The sequence below is a fragment of the Coturnix japonica genome, chromosome 1 (assembly GCF_001577835.2).
Source record: "Coturnix japonica isolate 7356 chromosome 1, Coturnix japonica 2.1, whole genome shotgun sequence".
NCBI classification, from domain to species: domain Eukaryota; kingdom Metazoa; phylum Chordata; class Aves; order Galliformes; family Phasianidae; genus Coturnix; species Coturnix japonica.
This window is the reverse complement of record NC_029516.1, coordinates 175,051,855-175,072,230: the sequence shown is the minus strand read 5'-3', so window position 1 is coordinate 175,072,230 and position 20,376 is coordinate 175,051,855. Positions and strand designations below refer to the sequence as shown.

At 46.7% G+C, this 20,376-nt stretch overlaps 1 protein-coding gene across 3 annotated transcripts in view; it reads left to right on the top strand.

The window, feature by feature from the left end:
- Positions 1-13,352: 13,352 nt before the first annotated feature.
- FAM168A (family with sequence similarity 168 member A) overlaps positions 13,353-20,376 on the top strand; it is an 88,765-nt gene continuing 81,741 nt past the window's right edge. The window contains exons 1-2 of one of the 3 annotated variants that reach the window (XM_015852665.2): positions 13,353-13,531; positions 16,052-16,146. The gene's annotated coding sequence lies outside the window, so the exon portion shown is untranslated. The remainder of the gene's footprint in view (positions 13,532-16,051; positions 16,147-20,376) is intronic. The other 2 variants (XM_032442318.1, XM_032442317.1) reach the window with 2 other exon arrangements.

The following is a 20,376-nucleotide window of genomic DNA, read 5'->3' as shown; positions in this document are numbered from 1 at the left end:
TCTGAGTAGCACGTGCACACTTTTGGCCCTTAGGGACTAAACTGTGTCACAGAGTAAGAGGGGAGAAGGTTCCTCCTTTCTCTCCTGGCTGTCACCTGCAGCTTGAATGGCCTGGGTTGCAAAGGACCACGATGATCACGTAGTTCCAACCCCGTGCTATGTGCAGGGTCACCAACCAGCAGCCCAGGCTGCCCAGAGCCACATCCAGCCTGGCCTTGAATGCCTGCAGGGATGGGGCATCCACAGCCTCCTTGGGCAACCTGTTCCAGTGCGTCACCACCCTGAATCCATTTAGACACGTCTTGGATTGCAGCGTTGGCCTCAATATGGGATTGCTGGTTTTGTAGAGGCACGGTCAGTCCCTCCAAAAAAGAAGGAATAAATGGTGATGTAAAATAGGATGACTTGGATTGCCAGGTTCCAAGGTCACAGCCGCGTGGTTTTAACTGGGAGCTGCCTGAAGAAACTGGAGAAAGGATGTTTCTTATTATATTAGCCAGGAAAAGCGCGGAGTTTGTCACTCCAAAGGAACTTTCTCAGCATTTAATTGCTCTCCCTCTATTTATCTTTTTTACAGGAGTCCAAGGGGGAAATAGAGAGAAAGAGAGAGAGAGAGGAAGCTGCTTCTGGCAGGTTTGAGCCAAGTGGAGACTCACAGGAGCTGCCCGTCAGCCAAGAGCTGCAGGAAAGGCACTGCCCAGTGGGGCCAATGCTTGATAATAGGGCTGGGAAGTAGGGTAAGATCTGGGGGTGGTGAGGGCCACTGAGATGGACAGAGGGGCTGGAGCAGCTCTGCTATGAGGAAAGGTTGAGGGAACTGGGCTGGTTTAGTTTGGAGAAGAGAAGGCTGCAATGAGACCTCATTGTGGGCATCCAGTACTTGAAGGGAGTGAATAAACAGGAGGGGGAACGGCTGTTTGTGAGGGTGGGCAGTGATAGGACAGGGGGGAATGGTTTGAAATGGAGACAGGGGAGGTTTAGGTTGGATCTGAGGAGGAAGTTTTTCCCCCAGAGGGTGGTGACGCACTGGAACAGGTTGCCCAAGGAGGCTGTGGATGCCCCATCCCTGCAGGCATTCAAGGCCAGGCTGGATGTGGCTCTGGGCAGCCTGGGCTGCTGGTTGGTGACCCTGCACACAGCAGGGGGTTGAAACTACATGATCATCGTGGTCCTTTGAAACCCAGCCCATTCCATGATTCTGTGATTCTCTAAGATCATCAGGTTGAGGCCCAGCCCATCCCTGCAAACCATGTCACACCTACTGATGTTTGTTCTGCTCCTCAGCTCCAGAAAACCTCTCAGCCCAATTTAATGTGTAATGAAAGGAAAAAGCACGGTTTGCTTTCACAGAGTTAGAAAAGTATAATTAGACTTGTAATTGGAGTGTGTCTTAGACAATTAGTTTTTATAAACTTGTATAATTTAGACCAAAGTAAAGGGCTCTTTCTTGCTGTAGAAGAGGTTAAGGAATACTGTGTGTGATTTTTAGGTCTCAGTGCCTGATACAGCTGGAGAGGAGCGTGTCCATCTTTCCAACACCCCCAAATCCGCACCTCCAGGAACCTGTAGGTGAATCAGGGCTTCTGCTCTGACCCTGTCATGGAACAACGGAATGGTTGGAGATGGAAGGGAGCCCTGAAGGCTGTCAGATCCCACAGGGACACCCACAGCTCTGTCAGTGCTCACAGCCCATTCCCTTACCCTGTGTATCATCATAGAATCACAGAACAGCCTGGGTTGCAAAGGCCCACAGTGCTCATCCAGCTCCAACCCCCTGCTGTGTGCAGGGTCACCAACCAGCAGCCCAGGCTGCCCAGAGCCACATCCAGCCTGGCAGATCTGCATCTTACCTATATGGGCACATAATATTCACTGGGGTGTTTTTACACTGCTTTTGTTAGGATGGGGGAAGCCATTGAGCCCCAGAGGTCAGCCCAGGAGCAGGGGCTGCCTTACAAACATGTGTTCCTCATTTGCTCGGCATTTTTGACGCTGCTCATTACAATAGCACGCAGCTGCTGCTTCTCAGCCTCGTGTTTGGAGCTGGGATTGAACGGTGGGGGAGAAACATCAAAACCTCTCACTGGAATCTCACTGCTCTAATATGTAACGTGGTGTGCAGGGAATGCATTCCCCTGATCTGAATGAATCCTGCATCATTACGGGCTGCCTTTGGAGCCTTAGAACAGCTTGGAAGCCAAGAGAAGTGATGGGCAGCGCTGGTGATGGGCTGCACCTGGGTTTTACCCCAATTCCCAGCCTGTTATTTATGGCTCATGGTTTGCAATGAATGTGATCCACGTTCTGCCTGCCCAGATGTTGGGGATGGTGCTGCATTTTGGGGCAGGCTACAGGGGAGGCTTCCAGCACAGCCACAGGCTTTTAAGAAGCCAAATTTGAGGTATTCTCCTCTTTTAATCTATTACAAATACTAATAACAAAAATAAAACAACCCCAACCTGACCTTTGCTATCGCGTATCTCATATTTTACAGAGCGATGACAAAGGGCAGTAAATTGAGTAAAACCTGCTATCCTTGGCAGGATTTCCCTTCTGACTCAATTCAATATGAACAAAGAGGACAAGGGCAAATAACTTCACTTATTCAGGTCATTTTTCATAAGAATCATAAAAGTTAGATAGAAAAGACCTATTAGATTAGCCTGCCCATCTCCCATCTTGCCAGCACCGGGGCTGTTCTCTGCAGTGAAACATTCCATCTTCAGATGGAGGGAAGATAATTTGCCACTGATTATTACTGAGAGGCAAAGGATGGATGGTTCTCTGTCTGGGTGAGCAAATGTTTGTGACACTTCTTGCAAGGCTCATCTTTAATTCCTGCTGTGGTCTCCAATTGGCTTCCTGCTCATTTTTGGGGCCTGCTGATGGTATCACGATGCCTTTCCTCCCCTTTGGCCCGTGTTTGCATTCCCACCCTGCCATTCTTTTGCACTAACCCTTAGGCTATCTGTAACAATTTCACCCCTTTGCATTGATGCCCTTCTAGTGCTTGCCAGGATTAATGTATAAACAACAACAGATTGTTCTTCCTGTATAATGGGAAATGTTTATAGGGCTCTTCAGATTAAAATAATATGGAATCCTCTTAAAGATAGCTGCTTTTTTTCCCCCTCATAAGAGAACTCCCAGTAGTGTATATACGAATCCTTTAACACGGTGACAGAACCCAAGAAGCTGACAATACAAATCAAGCCTCTTAGCAACGGTAAAAGAACGTGAATAATTGGGTAGCAGCCTATAAACAAGGGAACTCTGCAGCCTTCAGTCACAGGCATGTTTAAATCAACATCAGTGTTTTAATTGCTGCGCAGCCAAGAAGCTTCTCCCAGGCATGTCTGCATGAAGCGGAATGGTTTTGACATCTATTGCTCTAAATTCCAGCTGTATGTGCAGCATGGTGTGTCCAAAACAGTACTAAAATGAATACGAGTTTGGAAGGAATTCTAATAGAAGTTCATTGTAGAATATAATTGGATGTGGTACTCGGGGATATGATTTAGTGGAGGGTTTTTAGAGTTAGGGTTCTGGTTAGGCTGCGGTTGGACTTGATGATCTTCAAGGTCTTTTCCAACCTGGGTAATTCTATGATTCTATGATCTCGAGTTGGAAGGGATCCATAAGGATCATTGGGTGAGTCCAACAGAAGACCCAAAAATCAGACTATAGGTCGATCTGTGGTGAGAGTGGTCTGAGTGCAGAACTGGTTACTTCTTTGATGATCCCACAAGGTGGAGATGATGAGGGAATGGCAATCTCTTCTTATCAGCAATATCTGCATTCTGACTGTTCAGTGAATGGGATGTGGCTTGTGGCACTGGGAAACAGGGGATCTCTATGGCGTGATGTGGTCACACTGCGTTTGGTGCTGTGGGGTATGGTTGTGTGCCACCAGGTCTGGGAAGCACATGTGGCTGTTCTGGATCCATTCAGCATCTCAACCATGAGTGGGTGAGGGCTGAGTATTGAAGGAGGGCAAAGGGAAAGGAAAGGGCCCATCTATTTTCTGGGCAGCCTGGGCTGCTGGTTGGCGACCCTGCACATAGCAGGGGGTTGGAACTGGGTGAGCGTTGTGGACCTTTGCAACCCAGGCCATTCTATCATTCTATGATTCTATGATCCTTCTCTGGGATGGCACTGGGGGCCTCTGTTTGGATCTTACCCAGCCAGCATCCCTTGAGCACGTCAAATTTGGGTCTCTGCTGTGTTTTCTTGTATTGCTGTTGACTCTTGTGTAACGTCAGGGAAATCAGGCAAGTCTATAATTTATGAACAGGAGATGTATTGAATGTGACAGGGAGAACGACTGAAATTAGGATGCACAGGACGAGTGTTTGTGAAAGGAACAGGGGATATGTGGATATTGGGTGGAGGTCTTAATGGAACCGAGGTGTTCCAGAGCCATGGGGATGTGGCACCGAGGGGCATGGCAGGGTGGATTGGGGTTGGGGGTCTTTAGGTCTTTCCCAACCTTAATGATTCCATGGATGTGGTCTAAAAATGGTACATTGAGAACTTCTAGGTAAGGTAAACCACCTTTTTGGGATGGTGGTTGAATTGTGGGGTGGAATAAGGCTGGGACGTCTCCTGTCCATTCCCTATGAAGTACACGCGTGCGAGGCTTACCCTGCACAGACTTGCAATCAATTAATTTTGTTTGCAGAAACGCTCTAATTATGCACTTCTCCCGCTGGTTTGGCACAAGAAGACAAGCAAAATCTCCAACGGAATGCTTTCCCCGTGAAAAATCTGTGTTATTGTTTCTTTTCCTTTAGCTTGAACGTATTAATCTGATTGGCAAACCCTACTAAAAACCGAACAGCGTGCGGTGATTTACCTGCATAGTGCTTGTGCTTTGTGCACGCACAGGAGAGCAGCAGGGCTGTCCTTTGGGAGGCCGGAGGGCTGCAGTGACCTGGAAGGCACCCAGCTGGTGCAGCTCCTGTGCTGTGAGCGCTGCCTTTCTTCCCATTTTCAGCTCCATTTCTGCTCTCGGTGGCAGCTGCTTTAATACTTTTGCCAAAGCGAGTTGCAGGGAAGAAAGGAAAGAAGCACAGAAAGGATTTTTTAGACACTGCAGTGTAAAGGTAGATGGTGCTGGTGATGGCTGGTTCCGTTTTTATCCCAGGTCTGTAAAGAAATGAAGCAGTGATGTCATGGAATGGCTTGGGTTGGGGGAGACCTTGAGGGTTGTCCAGTTCCAGCCCCATATCTGCCAGTTCCACGCAGACCTGGGGTGTGTTGGCTGACTGTGGCCAAATGACAGAGCTGTAGGTTGTTCCATATTGGAAGGGACCCATTGGGGTCACCACCCCCAACCTCACAAAGCACCACAGACCCCCACCCTATGTCAGAGCAGTGTCCCAGTGCTCTCTGAGCTCCAGCAGCTCAGGGCTGTGCCCACTGCCCTCTGAGAGCAGAGCTATGCCCACCACCCAATGGGGCTCAGGGCCTTTTCCTGATATCCAACTGTAGGGTTGGAGCTGGGTGGTTTTTAAGGTCCCTTCCAATAGAAGCCATTCAGAGCCCAGCTCTGTTCCTGCAGGACCATTAATGGAACTGTTGCTGCTTAGGATTAACCCCACTGCCTGCACTAGCTGATGGGTTCAAGGTAAGCAAGAGTCACCAGGAGGATCAGACAGTGCTGCTAACATGGGGAAACCATGGAGAGAGGAGAGGAGAGGAGAGGAGAGGAGAGGAGAGGAGAGGAAGAGGAGAGGAGAGGGAGAGGGAGAGGAGAGGAGAGATTGAGGAGAGGAGAGGAGAGGAGAGGAGAGGAGAGGAGAGAGATGGAGAGGAGAGGAGAGGGAGAGGAGAGGAGAGGAGGGGAGGGAGAGGGAGAGGAGAGGGAGAGGAGAGGGAAGGTAGAGGAGAGGAGAGGGAGAGGGAGAAGGGAGGAGGAGAGGAGGAAGAGGGAGAGGAGAGGGAGAGAAGAGGCAGAGGAGAGGGAGAGGAGAGGGACGAGAAGGGGAAGGAGAGGAAGAGAGGAGAGGAGAGAGGAGAGCAGAGGTGTGATAGGAGAGGAGAGGGGAGGGAGGAAGGAAGAGGGAAGAGGAGAGGAGGGGAGAGGGAGAGGAGAGGAGAGGAGAGGAGAGGAGAGGAGAGGGAGAGGAGGGGGAGGGAGAGGAGAGGAGGAGAGCGAAGGAGAGGAGAGGAGAGGAGAGGAGAGCGAGAGGAAGAGGAAGGAGAGGAGAGGAGAGAGAGGAGAGGAGAGGAGGAAGTGAGAGGAGAGGAGAGGGAGAGAGGGACGAGGATGAGGAGAGGAGAGGAGAGGAGAGGAGAGGAGAGGAGAGGAGAGGAGAAGAGAAGAGAAGAGAAGAGAAGAGAGGAGAAGAGAGGAGAAGAAGAGGTGGGATGGTCCAGCATGGATCTCCTGCTTGAGTCCACATGGTTGCCACCCAGGTCCTTGCTGCTTTGGACCTCATCTCTTAGATAAGATGAGAGGCAATGACTTTAAGTTGCACCAGGGCAGGGCAGGTTGGATATTAGGGAACTTTTCTTCTTGGGAAGAGTAGTGATGCATTGGTATGGGCTGCCCAAGGAGGTTGGAGAGGGGGTTTGCCCTTCTCTGATGTCTTTAACACATGCATAGTCACTTTTTAAGGGATTCTTAAGGCTTTCATAAACAGCTGCAACAGCAGAGAATTGCTGAAGATGCCCTTTCAGAGCTTGCTGGGAGCCCTCAGCACAGAGGAGGGAACTGCTGACCTGGAAAAAGAAATGGAAGGGAGTAAGATGAGTGTGCTCTGCAGGGAACAGCATTATGGAATTTGTTCTGGTTCTTGTGGAGGTCCTGTTTTGAAAGGCTTCACACTCACAGCATCACAGAATGGTTTGGGTTGGAAGGGACCTCAAGGATCATGAAGCTCCAACCCCCCACCATATACAGGGCCACCAACCTCCACATTGATACCAGCCCAGGCTGCCCAGGGCCCCATCCAAGCTGGCCTTGAACACCTCCAGGGATGGACGGGGCATCCACAGCCTCCTTGGCTTTAGTCAGCTAAACCCAGCAACATCTGATTTTATATTCCCAGGCTGCAGGAGATGTTGGCTGTAGTAGTGCCCATAACACACACAGAGAAGTTATCTTTTTTTCAGCGGTGGATAAATTGATGCAAGGGAAGAAAAAAAAAATACACAATATTGATTTTCCTTTTCCTGTGGCTTTTGAGAGGTTGTTAATGCAGCGAGTAGACGAGAGCCCTCATCTGTCTGTCTGCACAGTAATCTCTAATAAATTGACTTTTTGAAAACCCATTTTTAGTCTGTAGTTTCGGGGACTTGATTTGTGGAGTAGATGATATCTACCGGCAAGTAATTACTCATTTTGGGGCTGTGCAAAAGGTTGCGGGATGCGTTTTGATGCATTATCTGTAGCACGAAACATCTCTCCTATTACTCATACAAGTTTTTCTCTGTGTTCTTCCTTATTGTATGTGAGTTTAGAGGGTTGGGGGGATCGTTTGCTTTCATTGTTTGGAAGCAGTTTCTGGCACAGACACTTTGCAGAGTTAATTCCTGCGTGTGATGTGGCTATAAGGGCAATGATTTATGTCCAAGGAGGTGAAGCATTGCCTGGTCTTAGGGTCCTGGGCTATGTAAGCAGGCTGGTGGCTGTGATGGCTGAGAACTTCTGGTTCTTGTGATGGGACAAGAGGTGATGGCCTCACGTTGCATCAAGGGAGGTTCAGGTTGGATAATGGGGAAGAATTCTTCTCCAAAGAGTGATGATGCAGCTGCTCAGGGAGTGGAGGGGGTCACCATCCCTGGGGGTGTTCAGAGCCGTGGGGATGTAGGCAGTGGGCACAATAGGGTGGGCTGGGGTTAGACTTGGGGATCTGGGAGGTCTTTTCCAGCCTTCACGCTTCCATGATTTCCAATTGGTCTCTGCCATCCTCCCGTCATCCCAAATAGAAAAGAAGGTGAAGTGCAAGACCTTTCATCCCAGCTAAAACAGATATGGAGTCCAACTCCCCTTCTTTTGTGACCTGTGCTATCCTAAATGCTTCCCATGAGCCCATTAAATTTACCTTGTCTTTTCCTTATGCAACCTGGCATCAGAGGCTCAACCAACTGAACTCAATGGCCCCGACTCTCCAGTGATGGGCAGCCATCAACAGCACCGAGCGGACCTGGCAGGCTTTGTCCTCACAGATCTCTCCAGCTTTGTATTTCTCAATGTGTGTATTCAGAACCACAGCTGCTTCTCCTAAATGTCCTTTTTGTTTACGTTCACATTAATGTTTTTCGTACCAGCTGAGGAAGTGGCCATTTTCCTCTCTTCATTTCTCACCTCATGTAGTCTTGGATCCAGGAGACTCAACGTTTCAGGGCTTTGCCGTACACCTTCCCCATGCAGCTGGTCAAACACTTGACATTTTTATGCCCTTTTATACCTCAGAAGTGTTTGTCATGGGAAGAGTTTGATGAGGCACCCCAGGTTTGCCCCCATGTTTTTCTTGGCCCTTGGGCCAATCCTTGAAGCGTTGCCTGAAGATGGTTCCAGCAGCGTTAGGCAGAAGTGGAACTGCACATCCCCACTATGGCCACTGCCTTTCATCCCCAAGTGCCACCCAAAGCCAATGGATCAAGGATGATATGATGCTGGAATAGCAAAGGTTGGAACATAGTGCAGAAGCCAAACAACTTTTCCCTTTGGATTGAAGGGATATTGTCTCCTTGGGGCATCTCATATGAGATATCAGATGCAATTACGGACTTTTAATTCCTGGGAGTTCATGGCATTTCTTTTTGTTCTTCTTGGAATGCTGGTTTTTATTTTGCACTGTTGATGTAAGATTTAGAAGGTAATGGCTTCCCTGAGAGGGCCGTGTGCGTTTGTATGGTCAGCTCTTTATTGCAGAAGGCTTTTAGTAGGTCAAGGAAGCGCACATAGGAGGCTCTTAAAGTGAGCCATGAAATCATTTTGCTTAGCTTTGTTTTATCGTTACTTTGACAAATCTTTCTCTCCCCTTGGACTGCAAAGCAGCATAACAGCAATGCTCTGCCAGCAGTGCTGCCCTTAAATAAGGCATGGAGCATATTTAATTGGCTTTGCTGCAGAAGCTTAGAATCACAGAATCATTAAGGTTGGAAAAGCCCTTCAAGATCCCCAAGTCCAACCCCAACCCACCGCACTGTGCCTCGTGGCCATGTCCCCATGTACCACATCTCCCACCATACTGGAACCCCACTAGGGATGGTGACCCCAAACCTCCTTGGGCAGCTGTTCCACTGCATCACCACTCTTTGTAGGAAGAAATTTGTCCTAACATCCAACTTTTTGCCATAGCACTTGGTATATGATCCTGCTGCTATGGGGATAACCAGCTCTGCAGGCGTTGGGAGCACATTGTAGGTCATTTACTTGCATTTAATCTATCACCAGCCCTGGAGGTGTTGAAGGAATGTTTGGATGTTGTGCAGGGGGACATGGTTTAGTGAGAACTGTTGGTGATAAGTGGATGGTTGGAACTTCATTACTGTTATACCTGCAGGGAGGTTATGGGCAGGGTGGTGCATGTTCCTCAGGGTGATAAGAGGTAACAGACACCAGTTTGACAGAGGTTACACATTGGGGTGGAGGAGAATCAGCCACAAACCCTGGACTTGTTGCCTGAGGAAACATGGGAATCCCCATGAGATGAGTTTCTAACAACAGGTTTCAGAAGCAATTCTGCCAGGAATAGCTCCAGTTTTGCCTTGAAGCAAGGAGTGAGAGCATGGCTTTTCCAGCTCTGCTTTTCCCATTATGAGCCTGTGGGAGTTCCACAAAGTAACGTCTCATCCAGCTTTTCTTGTAAAGATCAAAACCACCCCAAATCAAAACAAAAAACCAAGCCCAACCCTTCCAAAGGTTCCAAAAATACTCTGTGCGTCTTTGTTATCTGTGCTTCCAGAAGCAGTCAGCATCCTCCTACTGGGCATCCCAGGCCTCTTGATGTGCATCAATGTGCCATGTCTGAGCCTGCTGGATGTGCCCACTTTGGGTTCAGCTCAAAGATCACAAGAGAAGAATTGCTTACAGATTTTTGCAGCACGCTGCAATACAAACAGCCCTTTTTTCACTCCCTCAAGAGACATTAAATTGGATTTGGAGGAAGAAGAGTGCAGTGCAACATTTAGTCATAAACTGAAGATATCCACCGCCGTGTTGACTTGGAGCATATGTTAGTGAAACGTGTCTCTGCTTTGCAGACAATTGTGCTGATGCTGTGGCAAGCACATTTAAAACAAGCATGGAAAATGTGCTGCCAGGAACGATCCAGCAGCAATGGTGGGGTCACTGAGATGTCTTAATAGGGTTTTTTTTCCCCCTAGCTATCTGTATTAAATCAATGATTCATATAAATTATGCCAAGGGGAATTAATTGCTATTGCACGGTATAAAAAACTGCCAAACCAAGGGCAAAACTTTCGCCGTTGTAGTGCGTGAAATGAAATGGAGTTATGGTATGGAAGCATGAAATGGCTGCGCCTCTCACCCCAGGATGGCTGTGATATGGTGGAACAAAGGGATCCGGGGAGCAGAAGTTGGAAGGTTCTGGCCTGTTTGGAGGCTTTGGCACATTTGGAGGTTCCCCAAAACATACAACAACTAACAAAGCTGAAATGCATTGTTCTCCTTGGCCTGGGTGCATCTCCATCGCCCAGATGTGCGGAGGAATTGAAGAGCTCAGTGGGTTCAGTGGTTCAGTGGGGGCTGAACTCCTACAAACCATATAGGGGTTTGATTGGAGTCTGTATAATATGGTTTCTTTCTTATCTCTACATCAGGGACACTTCCTGCCATTCTCTCTTGAAGAACTGTACAAAGAGAATAACTTCATATATTGTTGTGGTTGGATACCATGAGGGTGAGGCTGTGCAGGTAACTTAATGAGGCATCCATGGGCAGGGCGACGGGCTTGGATTAGAACGTGTTCTGCCAGCACATTTTTGGGGCTGTTGGGAGATATATTATGGCTTCTCAGGGGCAGAGTATATTGTGGGTGCGTGAGCTGAAGATGCTTGGCTTTGGCAGTGGGTTTCTCATGGTATTGCTTTGGAATGTTTCTCACCCTAATCAGTGGAGAGGAAGTGGGTAAATTAAAGGAGCTCTGGGAAAAAGACCTAGAAGTTAAGTTTTGTGGGCATCTTCTTTTGGTAAATTTGTGGCATAGTCCCTGTTTAGTAAAAGTGTGTCATCTTAGAAGGACTTTGTGAAGCTTTATGGTATCAGGAATTGGACGTGATGATCCTTTTGTATCCCTTCCAACTTGAGATATTCTGTCATTCTTTGCAAGGCTGGATGACTTAGAATCGTAGACTCAGAGAATCACTGTGATTGGAGAGGACCTCTCAGATCTCCAAGACCAACCTCATCTCATCCCTCCATCCTACTGACCGCGTTGATGTTCATCAACACCAACATGGCCATCAGCACCAACATGGCCATCAACACTGATGCTGGCTCATGTTCTACTTGTCCTCCCGCTACCACGTTGGTGCTGCTGTCTGGGCGGCCATCTGCTCAGCCAACTCAGAGAACAGCAGAAAAGGATTATTTTTAACCCATATAAGTTCTCCAGTCTGCAGGAGGGCTGTGCTGGTACTGAGGCTTGGGGCAGTTTTCAAGGGAGGAAGTGGAGGAAGCACTGTGAGCCAGCGCGGCCATTTGGGCTTCCTGCATTGAGGTCTGCCTTCCAAAATTACTTCTTTCCATGCCTTTCTTTCCTCCTCTGTGATCCCACAGATGTTTTGGGCTTACGATTCCTTCAGGTGGATCTAATTTGAGATATATATATGTGTATTAGCCAATACTTCTGGTTTCTCAGTGTTTTATTTAGTTTATTTTTGGATGTGTCCTGAAAAGAACTGAACTCTGGTCTGGATGATCTGATTTAACATCTACATACATGAGGCTCTATGACAAGTGTCCCTGGTCAACTCTCCACTGTCTCCTTGCTCCCAGCCTAATGCCTTTGAGCTGTAGTCCTTCATTTATTCACTGTGTGAGCAAAAGTTATATGAGAATGGAACTCTGTCGATGCTTGTCTTCATGTCTGAATAGATTGTTTGCCATGTTCTCATTAATCCTTCTTTTAGTGCTCGTAACAGAATGTTATTCTTGGATTTTTTTTCCCCCAATACACAATAAGGTCGAACTGAGGCTGCTGTAGTTGTAAAGAGATCTTTTCCAATGATTCCAAGACTTTGAAGGCTCAAGGCCGTCGGTGGTGTAGTAAATTATTTCAATGAACATTGCTCTTAGATAATTAACTTGCTTTCTTTTGACTGCAAAGTTGTTTGTGGCTTAATAACCTTAAGGTGTCTTAGAAAGTAGAGGCTGCTCAAGAGAGAATATCAGATTCGCAATACCGTGGTGTTGTAACACTGATGGAAACAGGAGGTGAATGGCTTTAACCATCTACTTCTGTGCCTTTGAATATTTTTTCCTGTCTAGGATTAGAACTGTTTGATACAAGGATGCAGCCCAGCACATGGAGCTGGTGCTGGAGATGGACCTGGAGGTGTTCAGGGGACATTTGGACGTTGTATTAAGGGACCTGGTTTAGTGAGAACTACTGGTGATGTGTGGATGGTTGGACCCGATGATCTTGGAGGTCTTTTCCAACCTTTGGTGAACCTATGATTCTGTGCAGTGCTGGGAGAAGGATGGTGCTTTAAGGCTGAAAGAACATGGGGGTAGGAGCACCTGGGGACTGCATAGAGGAGTGTTCATTAAGTAATCTCAGTCAACTGAGTTTTACTCATTGGAGCTGAAGAACCTTCTTGGTTTTGCAAAGTTGGGATGCCCAGAGGTTTAAACACAAGGCTGTGGAATGCAGAATGGTTCTTTGGCCTTTTGGCTAAGACCAATGGAGTGTTGAGTAGACCAAGGGAATAGGACTTAAAAACATCGAGTGCTTGAGTGCCTGGCTCCATCTTCATCCAGTAGGATTTTACCTCCTGATGCTTTTCTGTTCCTTCCAAATTCACAGTCCTGGTGAAAGTCCCATTGGACGACCACACGATTCGATCAGTCGGGAAGGTTTTTGAGGAAGAAAAATAGCTCAGGATGAAAGTTGCACAGTGCAACCCAACTAAATAAGTCTTTTCCTCGGCTGAGAAGGCTGTGTTTGTACTCTACAGCATGTCAGGAACTCGGTGAAGGTTTTCATCTTCATTTGATAAGTCATGGAGTGTGTTTTTAAATGAGTTGCGCCAGCACAGCATTGCCCTAACGCTCTACAGTCTGCCGAGGTGAGGTTTTTAAACAACGTGTTCTAATTAATTCTTAATCCATTTCATAACCCGTGTTCCCAGCTCCTACCTCTGGAGTCTTGATTTTTATAGAGGAACAAAAGCAATGGATAGAAAAGGACAGAAATGGATGGAAGTACGACAGAAGAATCAGGGAGATCATCCTAACGGTGAAAAGAAGCAAACTTAATATTGGTCATAGCAGAGGAGGATAGAAATAAAATGAAGAATACTCTGCCTGCTGCCAAGTTAGTGAAGATAGTAGGTAAAGGTTTTTCTTACTAAGCAGCCCTAGTAATCTTATAAGGAAATGTTAAAGGGTTTAAACTTTTTGGCACCAAAAACACAATGGGAGTGAGTGGAGGACTCAGGGAGTAAGCTGCAGGAATCCTTTGTTGGGTTTCTTTGCTCAACTGGATAGAGGTAAATTGCTTTAAAAGGTAGAGCATGTAATCTCGTAATTAGGAAATTAGAAGTTAATGGGAAACTTGAGCAAAATGTGTTAATGAATTTATTCAGCAAGCTGCTGCAACTTTGGCCCTCTGAAGAAGGCTGTAGGAAGCTGAGAGTGGTGAGCAGGAGATGCAAGAGCCCTGACCCTAAACTGAGGTGGCTTTCCACTTGTACAAATCTGGTAGACGAGCAAATAAACTGCATTATAAGGCAGTGACACAGTTGCCCAGTGAGTGGGGTGGTCACCATCTCTGGGGGTGTTCAGAACCATGGGGATGTGGCACTGAGGGATGTGGGCAGTGGGTATGGTGGGCTGGGTTGGGGTTGGCCTTGGGGATCTTGGAGGTCTTTTCCAACCTGAATGATTCTGTGATTCTAAATCTAAGTGGACTGGAGAAGGTGTAGCAGCATCCAGAAACTTTAGAAGCCAAAACAAAGCAAAACCCCTCAGCTCCAGCAACCCAAGACTGGCTTTTGTGTCCATCCTTGGCTCCTCATATGCCATTTTCTCTTCAAAATATGTTTTCCTTGTCTCAATGTCTAATAAGTGTCATACAGAATTCATACAGAAGTTTGATTTTTGCTAGTACTCATTTGTGTTATCTTCAGTTCTGACCATTTCTGAGGGTTTTTTGAAAGAGAGAAGAGAGCAGAGATGCTTTGTGGCTGTAGGTAATGGACAGGATGACCCAAGTGATGTGGTGAACAGGAGGTGGGCACAACACTTCTGTCTGCTTGTTTACAGCTGGAAAATAGTGGAAGGATGAAGTTGCTGATAATTCCCTGCCCTGAAGGTCACTGCAGTGCTGTCCTGCTGAACCAAGCTGGTTATATGGAAGGAAAGCACCGCTCGTGCATTCAGCACGAGGAATTTATGGGTTTCTGTGGCCATGGAGGTGTAAAGATGTAAAAATAATAAATTAAAACAAAAAAAATGCAAAACTTGGCAAATTTAGCTACCAAGGTGGATCTGCTGAGTGAAGCACTGAGGGCGAAGGCATCCAGATTTAGTGTAAAACGGATGGAAAGAGGGTTGGTCCCATAGGTGGGCACACTCAAGGATGCTGGGGGGGGTGCAGCTGTGAGGAAGGGGTTGCACTCAGGTTGCTGGTACCCACATTGCTTTTCTTGTTTCTTTCTCACTACGAAAGGAATAATTTCATTTGACAAAATGTTACCGAAGCTTTTGGAACTGAAGCTGCAGCCCACGTCTTCTTGATAAATGGCTGTGTGTATTCCTGGAAGGAAGTTAAAACGGGGCTGTGTTATATTTGGTACCTCCCGAAGCACTGAGGCTACTCGGAGTACAAAATGTGCTCCAAGAGAGACTCATTTGCCAGTGCTGAGCGTGATGTGATGAGATTTGTCAAGTCGTCCTTTCTGCTGGAGCTCACTTTGCCTTTCCTCTCTCTCTCCTGGAGACGGTTTGTTGCATTCTGTAGTTATGTCATTGAACTGGGAGGCTGTAAAGGAAGCCAGAAACCCCAAAAATGTGAGGAATCTCCAAGCAACACACACACTGTGTTATAAGGCAGAGAGAGAGAGAGGTTAACTGCGTACACATAGAATTGATAAGGCTGGGAAAGGCTTCCAAGACCCCCAGCCCACCCCACCATGCCCATTGCCCATGTCCCTCAGCCCCACACACTCTGAACACTCCAAGTTCCTGTGTTTTCTCCTTTTTGGAAGCTGAGAAGATCTTGGTTTTGGTTTGTCTGCTCCTGATGCTGACTGATATGCAGTAGATAGATATATGATATATCTATCTATATATATAGATATATCTATCTATATATATATATCTATCTATCTATCTATCTATCTATCTATCTATCTATCTATCTATCTATCTATNTATATATCTATATATCTATATATCTATATATCTATATATCTATCTATAATAGATATATGCAGTTCTCCGGCAGGATATAGGAAAGCATTGAGTTTCAGTTCATTCAGCCTTAGTGCAAGATGCACCACGTGAGTATCCCACCCAAAGCCACCGAGCGTAGCAGATGCCTACAGGAAGATTCTCAGTCTTGATTCAAGAGAGGATGCAAATGCTGAATAATCTGTTGGAAATCCCGATGGAAAAATGAATTCTTTGAGTTTTTAGAGGTTAAACAAATGGACATTTACTTTAAGGGAGCTGCAGTAGATGCACCCACCCACCAGTTGACAGCAGTGGGTCCGATTCATACACACATGCCTTGCTGCTCTTGCTGCAGTGCAAATGACGACGTCTCCACGATGGGACAAGCCGTGCTTTCTGTGCATTGGGTTTGCCAGCAGAGCCTCACTGATGGTTCTCTTTCTGTTGTTCCTTTAGAGCTGTGGAATGCTGTGACCAGTCCCAGTGCCCCGCAGCCCAAGGCACGTCGCCGTCCAGATCATCTCCATCCAAAGGAAGTTTGTTCACAAAAGGTACTGACTCACATTTGCGTGGTGTACTCAAATGGTTACGTTTGAATGGGAATACTGCATTGATTTATGGAGTTATTAAGTCTGAGGTAGTGAGGACTGGGGTAGAATGCACAGTAGGTGTGTGCTGCTCTTGTAAAGAGCTGTGAGAGTTGGCTTTTTAGTGGTTGTTAGTCTTCCTATTGTCTTAATAAACACAATTGTTTTGTATCCAAAAGAAGGTGAAAGGCATCAGCTGGGTCAAATCAGAGGGTTGGCAAGGGGACAGTCCTTGTATGCAGCTCTGTCATCGGCTCATAGATGGTTTTCTATCAGCTTCTGTTGCTCCTTTGTGTAAAGAAAATCATGGAATCATAGAATGATGGAATGGCCTGGGTTGCAAAGGACCTCAATGCTCATCCAGCTCCAGCCCCCTGCTATGTGCAGGGTCACCAGCCAGCAGACCAGGCTGCCCAGAGCCACATCCAGCCTGGAAAGCATCACTGTGTGTCTGCTCTGTAGGTGAATTTTCCCCTGGGTATTCATGCTCTGCTTTTACTGCAGAGAAAACACCAGGACAGCTGAAGTGTCAGCCTGACCCAACCCAGCTGCTTTTGCGCAGGACTTTGGCAAAAATAGACTTTTTTTTATTCCCCTGTTTTATATGTTTTGCTGATTGCTTAGTAACACAAACCTTAAATGTCAGCTGCTGGGCTACCCACTGAGCGTTCTGCTCCCACTCGAGTCAAAGAGGCTGGAAAGCAGATGCAGGCAGAGAGCAGTAGTGCTGATGGATGCTCTGTGCACAGGGATCCGTTGCATTATTGCACTTGTGTTGAACACTGATGCATGCTGTCTCCTAGTATTTTAGCCCGAGGAGTGCTTCAGCCCAGCACTGGGAAAAGCCCTGCTCTGGTTTAGTGCCTGCTGTTGGCTTATGGATGAAAGCAGGTGGATGTTGATGTGAAGGAGGAAGAAGGCAGAGGTGGTGCTGAGATGTTTGGAAATGAAAGTATGGAAGAAATTCAGTTGAACTCTTGATGGGTGTTATGCTGACCTCTTAACTTCATCTACTCTGGATGTTTCCTGCTCAGGTAGCAAACCCTCATCCCTTTTCCATGTCAAATCCAGGGAAGTGCCAGCAATTAAATAGTTAATCACGGCATGGAAAGCCCATGTATATCTAAAAATAACCTCCCTTATCTGTGTTAATGGTTGGGTTTGAGGTAAACGTTTAGAAATACATTTTAGCATTAGGCTGCCCATGTGCAGGGCACGTGGATGGAATTCGGCATGTGCTTAAAAACCATCTGGATGTGGTGCTCAGGGACATGATTTAGCAGAGGGCTGTTAGAGTTAGGGCAGTATGGTTGGGTTGAGGTTGGACTTGATGATTTTTAAGGTCTTTTCCAACTGAGAAATTCAGTGATTCTGTGGTTCTATGATTCCTTGTGTCTGAGCCTGTTTGGACCTCGTGGATTCTCCTTTCATCTCATTATTTCTGATCTCGTGAGCGTTCCATAGAATCTTTAAGGTTGGAAAAGACCATTAAGGTCGTGAAGTGCCAGTTTTGCCAGGTCCACAGTACTCCACACAGCTCTGCTCTGGAGCAGAAATGTCCTTTCAGAGCACGTGTGGTCTGGGTGATGCCATCTGTAGCACCAATCTTTGTAGGTCCCAGGATCCAGTCGTAGAGTGAAGCGAGATCTCTGTCCGTGGTGCTGTCTAATGATGGTGGTACCCAGGCCAGGGCGAGTCACATTCCCTCTTTTCCTTTGGATGGCATGTAGAGGAGGGGAATAGGTTGTGTTAGAATATTGTCCATGTTTTACAATGTAGTTTTCTGCAGACATTGTGGGTTTTTTAATGTGTTTGCATCTTGAAAATACCTAAGTTCAGAGCACGCTGCTCATCTCATGGCTTGGAAAATGCAGGCAGGAACATGTTTGTGTCTATGTCTAGTGCTGTGCAGGTAGGTGGAACATAAATCAGGGCACAGGAGCACTGCCCATTTCCTCAGAGCTCTCCATAGAGGAGGTTTTTCAGGTGATTATGTAGCTGCTGAGAAAGAGTGTAGCACTCTGAGCTTCAGGATCGATTAAGATCGCGGACCATAGAATGGCTTTGGTTGGAAGGGGCCTTAAGGCCCATCCAGTTCCAACCCTTGCCATGGACAGTGTTGCCACCCACCTGATCAGGATGCCTAGGGCTCTGTCTAAATTGGTCTTGGACGCTTCCAGGAAAGATAGTAGGTCTGGGGGTGGGGGGAGATCAGAGGATGGGTGTTCTGTGCTATACCATGTAATCTATGGTGATGAGCATGGGATGTACTTCACTGGGATGGTTACAGCCAGCAGGAGCAGCTGCCTAGACTCCTCTAGTGTATGTATGTTGTTCACTGTATTGCTTTTTACTATAGCTAGATTCTCAGCAGCCTCTTCCATGTTTAGGGAAAAACGGGATAGTGGACATTCTTGACCAATAGATACCCTTCAAATATAGATATTCAAATAGATACCCTTCTCTTGGGCTTTACCTTACCTTTATGAGTTGTGCAGTCATAGGGCTCTCTTAAGTGAACCCCAAGAAAGCTCTGGTTGTTTCAATCTGCTGGATTTTGGGTTCTGTCTTCCCTCTCCCACACCAGGCATAAATACGGGGTGGACAGGCTTTGGGATCTGTGATTATTTTGTCCATCTTCGACATCTTTGGCCATCCTTAATTACATTTTTCCATCCTTAATTACATGTTTCCATCCTCAATTGCATTATCTGTCCTTGATTACTTTACCCATCCTTGCTTCATGTGAATTTTCACTTCCTGAAAACATTTCCTGGGACATGGAAATGTTTTCCATTCAGTGGGCATGGTGGGTACAGGTTGGGGTTGGGCTTGGGGATCTTGGGGATAAGCCTATGGTCTCTTTTCCTTCTTTGAGCCTAGGAAATGCATTGTAGCTGTGTCTCATCATATGGGTGTCAGTGAAAAGCTCTTTGGCCTTGACATCTTTTTGGAGTCATGCATAGCCTTTGGGAACGCGTTCGTAGGGTCTGGCATCCAGCAGACCTGCAGTGAGCAGGCATCATGGCTTATGCATAGAGAGCAAAGCGATGCGGTTACGTCGATTTTTATACACACCTGGCTTTTGAGTCATGGATTTCAAAACCACAAATGGGGATGTGCATTTCCTGAAGAGAGGAAGAAAGAAACGCCTCAAACACCATCCAAACAAGTGCAGTGTGCTGATGAGAATATGCCTAGGGGCCTTGCTGGTGAGGTGATGGCAGGAGGTCTGCTTGAGCTCTGCTTGCCATTCATGCTGGGGAAATACAGAAGTGCTCTCAGGCCCTGAAGGCTTTTGCCTGGGAGGTTGCAGCACGAGCTCCCCAGTCCCTGCAGTGCTTCCCCATAGCACTCGTTCCACATTTCTGCTCCAACTAAAGCCATGCTGGAAGTGATGGATCTTCCTTCATTCCTTCAGATGTATAATTTACCATCTCTTACCAGCGTGCCAGCCTTGTTTGTATTGATAAATTAGTGTTCTCTGTGTACAGCCTGCAGATGATTCTGCTTCCCGAGTACGGTGCTGCTAAATATACCTGTTTCTGATTAAGTGCATTTGAATGTGTGAGTTTGGTTAATAAGATACACCTTTCACAGATTCCTTTGTTAGCTCGTAAAGGCTGCGTGTTCTGATTTATAGTGCCAAAAGGGGTAAAACTGATATTAAAAGCATTAATTAGTCTTGGTTGGCTGCACAAAGAATAGAGTTGGTGTGAGCCAGCTTTTGATTTTTGATTTGTGGGCCCTTGGTTTTGCCTAAGCTTGTTACAGAGTTGTATCTCTGCCTTTTTCGTGCTAGATTGCATAATTAGAGTTTAGTGTGAAGAACAGTGATTGGGCTTGAAGAGAGCACGAGCCCTGTGCAGTTATAAGCAATGAAGTTGTAAAGCAGTTGGATGGAACCTGACATATGCTTTTAATAGAGAAATGTTCTTTTTAACCCGTGGATATGATAAATTATTTAGCATTGTTAGATTTCCAGTAACAACCCAGAGGATTTATTGTGCCTTGGTGCAATACATGTACTGTTGGTAAAGCTTAGAAATGATGTAAAATCATGCAATTATAGAGTCATTAGGGTTCAAAAAGATTACTAAGGCCATCTAGTCCAACCTATCAATCCATCCCCACTATAATCATTGAAAGGAAAAGGAGGGAAGGGAAGGGAAGGGAAGGGAAGGGAAGGGAAGG